The 6,593-nt window shown below is 40.4% G+C and overlaps 1 protein-coding gene across 6 annotated transcripts in view; it reads left to right on the plus strand.

Annotated features, from left to right (window-relative positions):
* Positions 1 to 6,593, plus strand: part of galnt13 (UDP-N-acetyl-alpha-D-galactosamine:polypeptide N-acetylgalactosaminyltransferase 13) — a 349,729-nt gene that overhangs the window by 65,100 nt on the left and 278,036 nt on the right. The gene's annotated exons all lie outside the window — the stretch shown is intronic.

Raw genomic sequence — 6,593 nt, forward strand, 5'->3', positions numbered from 1 at the left:
ATATACCAGTTTTGAAAATTACTTCATGCAGTAAAGACAATTGGAAAGAAAGATTGACAGATAACATCTGGTTTTGCAAATGTTGCTTTGCCCTTCTTTGCAAATTGGCCATTTTGTAACTGACAGGAGAATTGGGGTGGGGTTGGTGAGATGGTTGAAATGTTGTCTTTTCCCCTCTGCAGGTACTGGAAATCCTTGTGGGCCTTTTCCAAGAGCATATTCAGTACTGTAAATGCAAATCTGTGCATCCTTTCCCTTACACCCCTGAGCAGTCCTGCAACATAAGCCTCTGGATCAGAGTACTCCATACTTTCCGTGGAAGTGGGTGTGAAAAGCCCACACATACTGCTGCATGAAAAAGTGTCTAATCAGCACTTGTGGTAATCTTGCTTGTGTCTGTTTTGCACCTGCAGGCGGGATGAAATTATGATAACATCAGTAAAAGGAGAGCGTGTTATAGCAGGCATATCTACTTGCTAAAGCATTAATTCAGCACCTGTTTTCACCCTTTGATCAACATAATGCCCAAAAGCAATTTTCTTTTGAGATTGCAATTGAGCCGTATTTGCCATTGAGATCGTACCTTTTTCAAATCAAAGTGTTGTGTCCATTTATAGGTTACTTAAATTTGAATTATAATAATTGGCTTCTATACGTTGCTACCTCTATCTCATGAGATAGTGGTTTGAACTGTGGTGGTCCATTCTGTGCTCGCATTGCATGGATTTGCTCAGCAGCCTCACTCTGGAGTAGCATTTGCTGTAGAGGGATAAAGTGGGCTAAGAAGGTGCACAATTTCCTGGCTTATTTTTTCTGGGTCCTGTTCTTGCGCTGCTGAGCTTTTGAGTATCTACTCGCCTCTTCCAATGCCCTTCTAAAGTCACATGGCAAGAGGTTGAAATCACAAGCTTTTGGAGCACTGCTCCTTTATCAGGTGAAGTCGTGTAACTGCTGACTTTGTCAACCCAGTCCAACACCGGCACCAATGGAATACCTTCTGTTTGTCTGGCGTAATGTGCCTCTATCAGCACTTGAGGAGCTCTGCAGCCTTCAGGACAAAGCAGCTTGCTTGATTGGTACCCCATAACTGTTTTAAACAATAATTCCTTCCACTGTGGACTTGCAGCGGTAACAGTATGCATGTACAGCAGGAAATCACCAAGACCCCTTCAATGGTGCCTTCCAAACCCACAACCTCAACCATTTAGAAATTCAAGGGCAGCAAACACATGTTGCAGGGTCAAAATCCTGGAACTCCCTCACCAGTAGCTCAGTGCACTTAAACCACACAGTCCATCAGGTGCATGAAGGCACCTGTTACCATCAGGCATGGGTAACAGTCCTTGCCTCTGACTTCCACATCCCCCGAAAGAAAGAAAAGCAGGTCATGGAAAATTTACTAAATCTATCTTCCTTTTTATCTAATGTAAGAAGTTTGCAAGGAATCAATTGATTTGTAATATCAGTATGAATATCATGGATTTTGCAGAATATGCCCTCATGTTTTATTTTATAATAAAATTAATGTTCTTTTGATAAACAGGAAAAGAAAACTTTCATTATCATCCTTTTAAAAAGCCAAATTGCTAATTTTGAAAATGCAATGTGAAACACTTGTACGTTGATAGCCAGTGAAACAATTTGAAGTGAACTACATAGTTCTGTTTTTAAAATATTAATTTAAAAAAAACTGTAGAAAATCCCTTGATGTCTTTCTTGATCGATGATCTCAAAACAAAATGCTAGATTTGTCTGTGGCAAGTGCCATTGCACTTCAGGACTTCAGTTGTATATTGTTAAAAAATATTAAGTTTGCTAATCTGTGCTAGAATTGAAACTTTATTTTTTAAATTATTAACAATGTTTTGGTTTTCTATCTCTAACTGTTGGAATAATTTTTTTTAACCGGATGAAATGTGCTGTGAACGATAAACTGCAATTTATCACAGGCATCATTGAACAGTGTGTTGGTGCTAAGATGCTGCACAGTCAAGCTAACTGAATATTAGGAGACATTTAGATTGATTAGAATACTGGATGACCCTGAAAGAAATTGAAATAACACAATTCAGCTTTTAAGGTTTTGCTGGTTCTGAGTAATGGGTTATCACACCAGTTGATCAAAATGGTGCTTAGAACTGCATTTTCGGTTTCCCGATTTTTGATTCTTTGGGGTTCCCTTAGTTGCGATATCTTGGATTTACTCAGCTATATCCTCACTTACACCTCATGATTCTTTGCTCTTGAGACAATAAAAAATTCAGTGACTACCTGGTTGTTCGTTCTGGCATGGTTCACTTCCATACGTGAAGTCTAACGGGTGCTCTCACACCTTAGACACCCATTACCAGATCTAGGGTGACCTTGTGCATTTCAAATAGCCACACTTTCTTTAAGAAAAAAAATCTGCTTATCTAAGACTATCCTGGACAGCAAAGATCACTCCTGAATCTTAAAGTCCTCTTCCTGCTGCAGGGGCTTGAAATTGTCTAAAATAAAAATAGTAATGACCTCCGGCCTTTGTCTCAATCCTCTCAACACCTGCACACTCCCCAAGCCTTACTCATGCCACTCAATTCAACGACCTTAGCCCTTGATATCCTCCATTTCAAGTTATAGCCCTGCACCCCAACCTCCACCCACCCTTCCTGCCACCATATTGGCCTGTGATTGACTTTGATTATCCATTTAGTACTTAGATATCCATTAGTATTGAACTGCAACCTGGGAAAACTGTTGCTTGATTGACTTTGACTTTCTGATCTATTTTGTCAAATTGACTGTGTTCATTTGTGCAAGATATCGAATTTTGAGTGCTTGAGAAAGTTCTGCAATTAATGCTTTCAAAAGGTCTGGATGGTTGATCCTTTCACTGAACTGAAAGAAATAAAAGAAATTTTCATGAATGAATTACTTTCTTTATATAGCTTTTTATAAACTTGTTTGTTGTCATTGTAGGATCCAGTGGCTCTATATACAGTGTATTGTGGTTGAATAGCCATGGAAATATCATCACTTGGCATGGGGAGGTATAAGTGACTGTGGGGAATTGGTCCAGGGGCATTGTTTGGCATGGGTAAGACTTTTTAAACCTGCCGTATAATGGTTTCCCCATCTTGACTATGTTTCACAATACTTTTGAGGTACTATGATCCATTAGGCCTTTAAAAGCTGGTCCAGACTCATTGAAAATTACAGTAGACTAGGACATGCCACTCCCCACGATGGAGCCGGCTTGAACAGGAGTACAAGGTGTGGCCTTATGACCAAACCAGCCCACACGCTTTAAATGTTTGAATTAAAAATTGGAAGGCCCAGAAAATCCTGGATTCTGGTCCCGATTGCAGTTTTCACAGGACTCTCCCCAACTCCAGGAAAATACTGATATATAGAGCTGTATCGTTAGGATTATAATTGAATAGTGTACTGCAGGTAATCAGGGTTGACTTTGGATTGCTCACTCTTCTTCCCTGGCTCTAAATGTTCTCCCAAATTTCCTCAGCACCTCTACCACTGCACCACCGCTCTTTTCCCCCTGCACAAGATAAAAACCTAAGAACTAGGAACAGGAGTAGGCAGTTCAGCTCCTGTTCTGAGGAAGGGTCACTGGACCCAAAACAGATGCTGCCAGTCCTACTGAGTATTTTCAGCAACTTTTGTTTCAGCTCCTTGAGCCTGTTCAACCATTGAATACGATTGTGGCTCATCTCATCTCTGCCTCAATTCTACTTTCCTGCCCTCTTTCTATAATCCTTCAACTCATTTCTAGTTAAAATTAGTTTGACTCCTTCTCAAATTTACTTAATGGCCCCGCATCTACTGCACTTGGCCCTGACTTCTCAGGTTCTCCTTTCACTGAAATTATGCTGACGTGGCTCCTTCATCCCACTGATGTGACTGAGATTGAGAAGCCCGGAACAGTGCAAGTAGGAGCCAAAAAGCTGGGGACTGTTGTGGGGGGAAGAATAGACAGGAGAGCTAGGTATAGGGGGCTGTTGATCCAGAAGAATGAGAGGTGCTGAGAGTTGGTGAGAAGTGGAAATGGATGAGCCAGTGGAGCAGGAGAAGAGGAGCTAGAGTAATCATAAACACTTTTATTGATATTTTATATCTGTATACAGGAACAAAGCTTTTATCTATTCTGCCTGTTTTCTGGCATACACCTGTGAATATGAGCCCTAACATTTTGCGTATAAAAGTCTCTATCCATACAGGTGAATAAGTCAAAATCTCACATATGGTCCCTTGCGTTTTAAGGATAGTAGTCTGGGGCCATCAGTGCAGTCCATTTTGAGAACCCTGCAACATCCAGGTTTTGTAGTATGTGAGCACCCCACAGGAGCAGCAGCCTTCTCAGCATTTTCTGCTGTTGAGTTAAGAAAATCCAGATCATTAATTCTATTTTCCTTTCCACAGATGCTGCCAGATCTGCCTGGAATTTTTTTAGCAGGTTTTTATTTAAGATTTCCAGCATTTGCACTATTTTGCTCCCTGAAATGTTTATTATTTCTCAACACTATTTTCCTTCTTTCAAAAACATTTACTTCACCTTAAGTCTTGAAATCTTCTGGAATATAGGAAATAATTTAGTCCAAAATTAACTCTTAAATTTGAAGGTTAAATTATTAGGGCGATTATTCTCCAGCTAAATGTTTTGATCACAGTAACCCTCACTATATATTTTGTATTCACATTGCCAACTCCAAACCTCTTCTGGATACACTGTCTAGATTGACACTTCACAACTTGGGCATTTGAACATTAATCAAACTTCTGACTTCAGACTGTTTTCTTCAAATTTAACTGAGACTGAGAGAGAGATGATGTTTATGTGCTGTTGAAATGTTTTTCTACATCTTCAGAATAGTCAAGTTTGAAAGTCACAAATTTTTCCTGCCAGCCTCCCATTTTTCTACATAAATAAAAACTGAAAGAACTGTGGATGCTGTAAATCAGCAACAAAAACAAAGTTGCTGGAAAAGCCCAGTAGGTCTGGCAGCATCTGTGAAAGAAAAAACAGAGTTAACGTTTTGGGTCTGGTGACCCTTCCTATTCTATCATTTTTCTACCTCTGCTTCATACAACATTCAGCATTCTGCACCAAGTCACATGAAGTATTGGAATAGATGGCCAAAAGCATGCCTGAAGAGGAGGGATTTAGAATGTCTGAGAGGACATAAAATGGTCTCAACCCCTTTGTGCAAAAAACATGGCATTTTGATGATCTATTGTCAAAATGTGACCTCATCCACTTTGATAGAAAAAACTGAAAAGCAGTGTATTTACATGGAGAACATTGCAAAACTACATGATGGAAGGAGATAACAAGGTGTAGAGCTGGATGAACACAGCAGGCCAAGCATCATCAGAGGAACAGGAAAGCTGACATTTTGGGTCTGGACCCTTCTTCAGAAAATGATGGAAGGATCTGTCTTAGCTGGTACGTGTACCACTAAAATGTTAGTACATTGATACAGCAAGTGATTACAAAGGCAAATGAAATATTGTCCGTTTTGCAAGGGGAATGGACCACAAAGGAAGGACTATTTTGCTACTGTTGTATAAAAGCATTGGAGAGGTCACATCTGCAGTACTGTGTACAGTTTGGCCTCCTTACTTGAGAAAGAATATAATATCATGAAAAGCAGTTCAATGAAGATTCTCGCAACTGATTCCTGGGATGAGAGAGTTAGCTTAAATGGAAATATTTTAAATGGTGTACCCATATTCATTAGAGCTTAGGATGAGAGGTGATCCTATTGTACCATGCAAGAACATGAGAATAAGTGATTGGATGAAGTTGAGAAAATGGTTCCCTTGTGGGAAAAACTAGAACATACATTTTAATTGTACAAGATGGGCACGACCATATTGTTTAAAAATCTCTTGAGGGTCATAGAGCCACACAACATAGAAGCAGGTCCTTCAGTCCACCAGGTCTATACTGACCAACATGCACTATACTACAATAATCCCATTTACCTGCATTTGGTCCATAGCCTACATGCCCTAGCACTTTCAATGCTCATCCAGATGCTTCTTGAATGTTGCAAGCGTATCTGTCTCCACTATCCCCTCAGGCAGCACGTTCCATATTTCTACCACACTCTTGATGAAAAAAAAATTCTCAGATCTCCTCTGAACCATTTGCTCCTCACCTTAAACACATATTACCTGTACCTCCTCCAGTCTGGTCTATTACATTCGCTGCACCCAATGTGGCCTATTCTACATTGGAGAAACCAAACGCAGACTGGGTGGCTGCTGACCACTGCTGGTCCATGCACAAGTGTGACCCTGACCTTCCGATAGCCAGTCATTTTAACACCACATCTTGCTCATGTGCCCACTTGTCTGTCTTCAGCATGCTTCAATACTTCAGTGAATCTCATTGCAAACCGGAGGAATAACATAAAAACCAAAAGAACTGCGGATGCAGTAAATCAGGAACAAAAACAAAGTTGCTGGAAAAGCTCAGCAGGTCTGGCAGCATCTGTGGAGGAGAAAACAGAGTTAACGTTTCGGGTCCGGTGACCCTTCCTCAGAACACCGGACCTGAAACGTTAACTCTGTTTTCTCCTTCACAGATGCTG

This window comes from Rhincodon typus, chromosome 7 (genome assembly GCF_021869965.1).
Source record: "Rhincodon typus isolate 14 chromosome 7, sRhiTyp1.1, whole genome shotgun sequence".
NCBI classification, from domain to species: Eukaryota; Metazoa; Chordata; class Chondrichthyes; order Orectolobiformes; family Rhincodontidae; genus Rhincodon; species Rhincodon typus.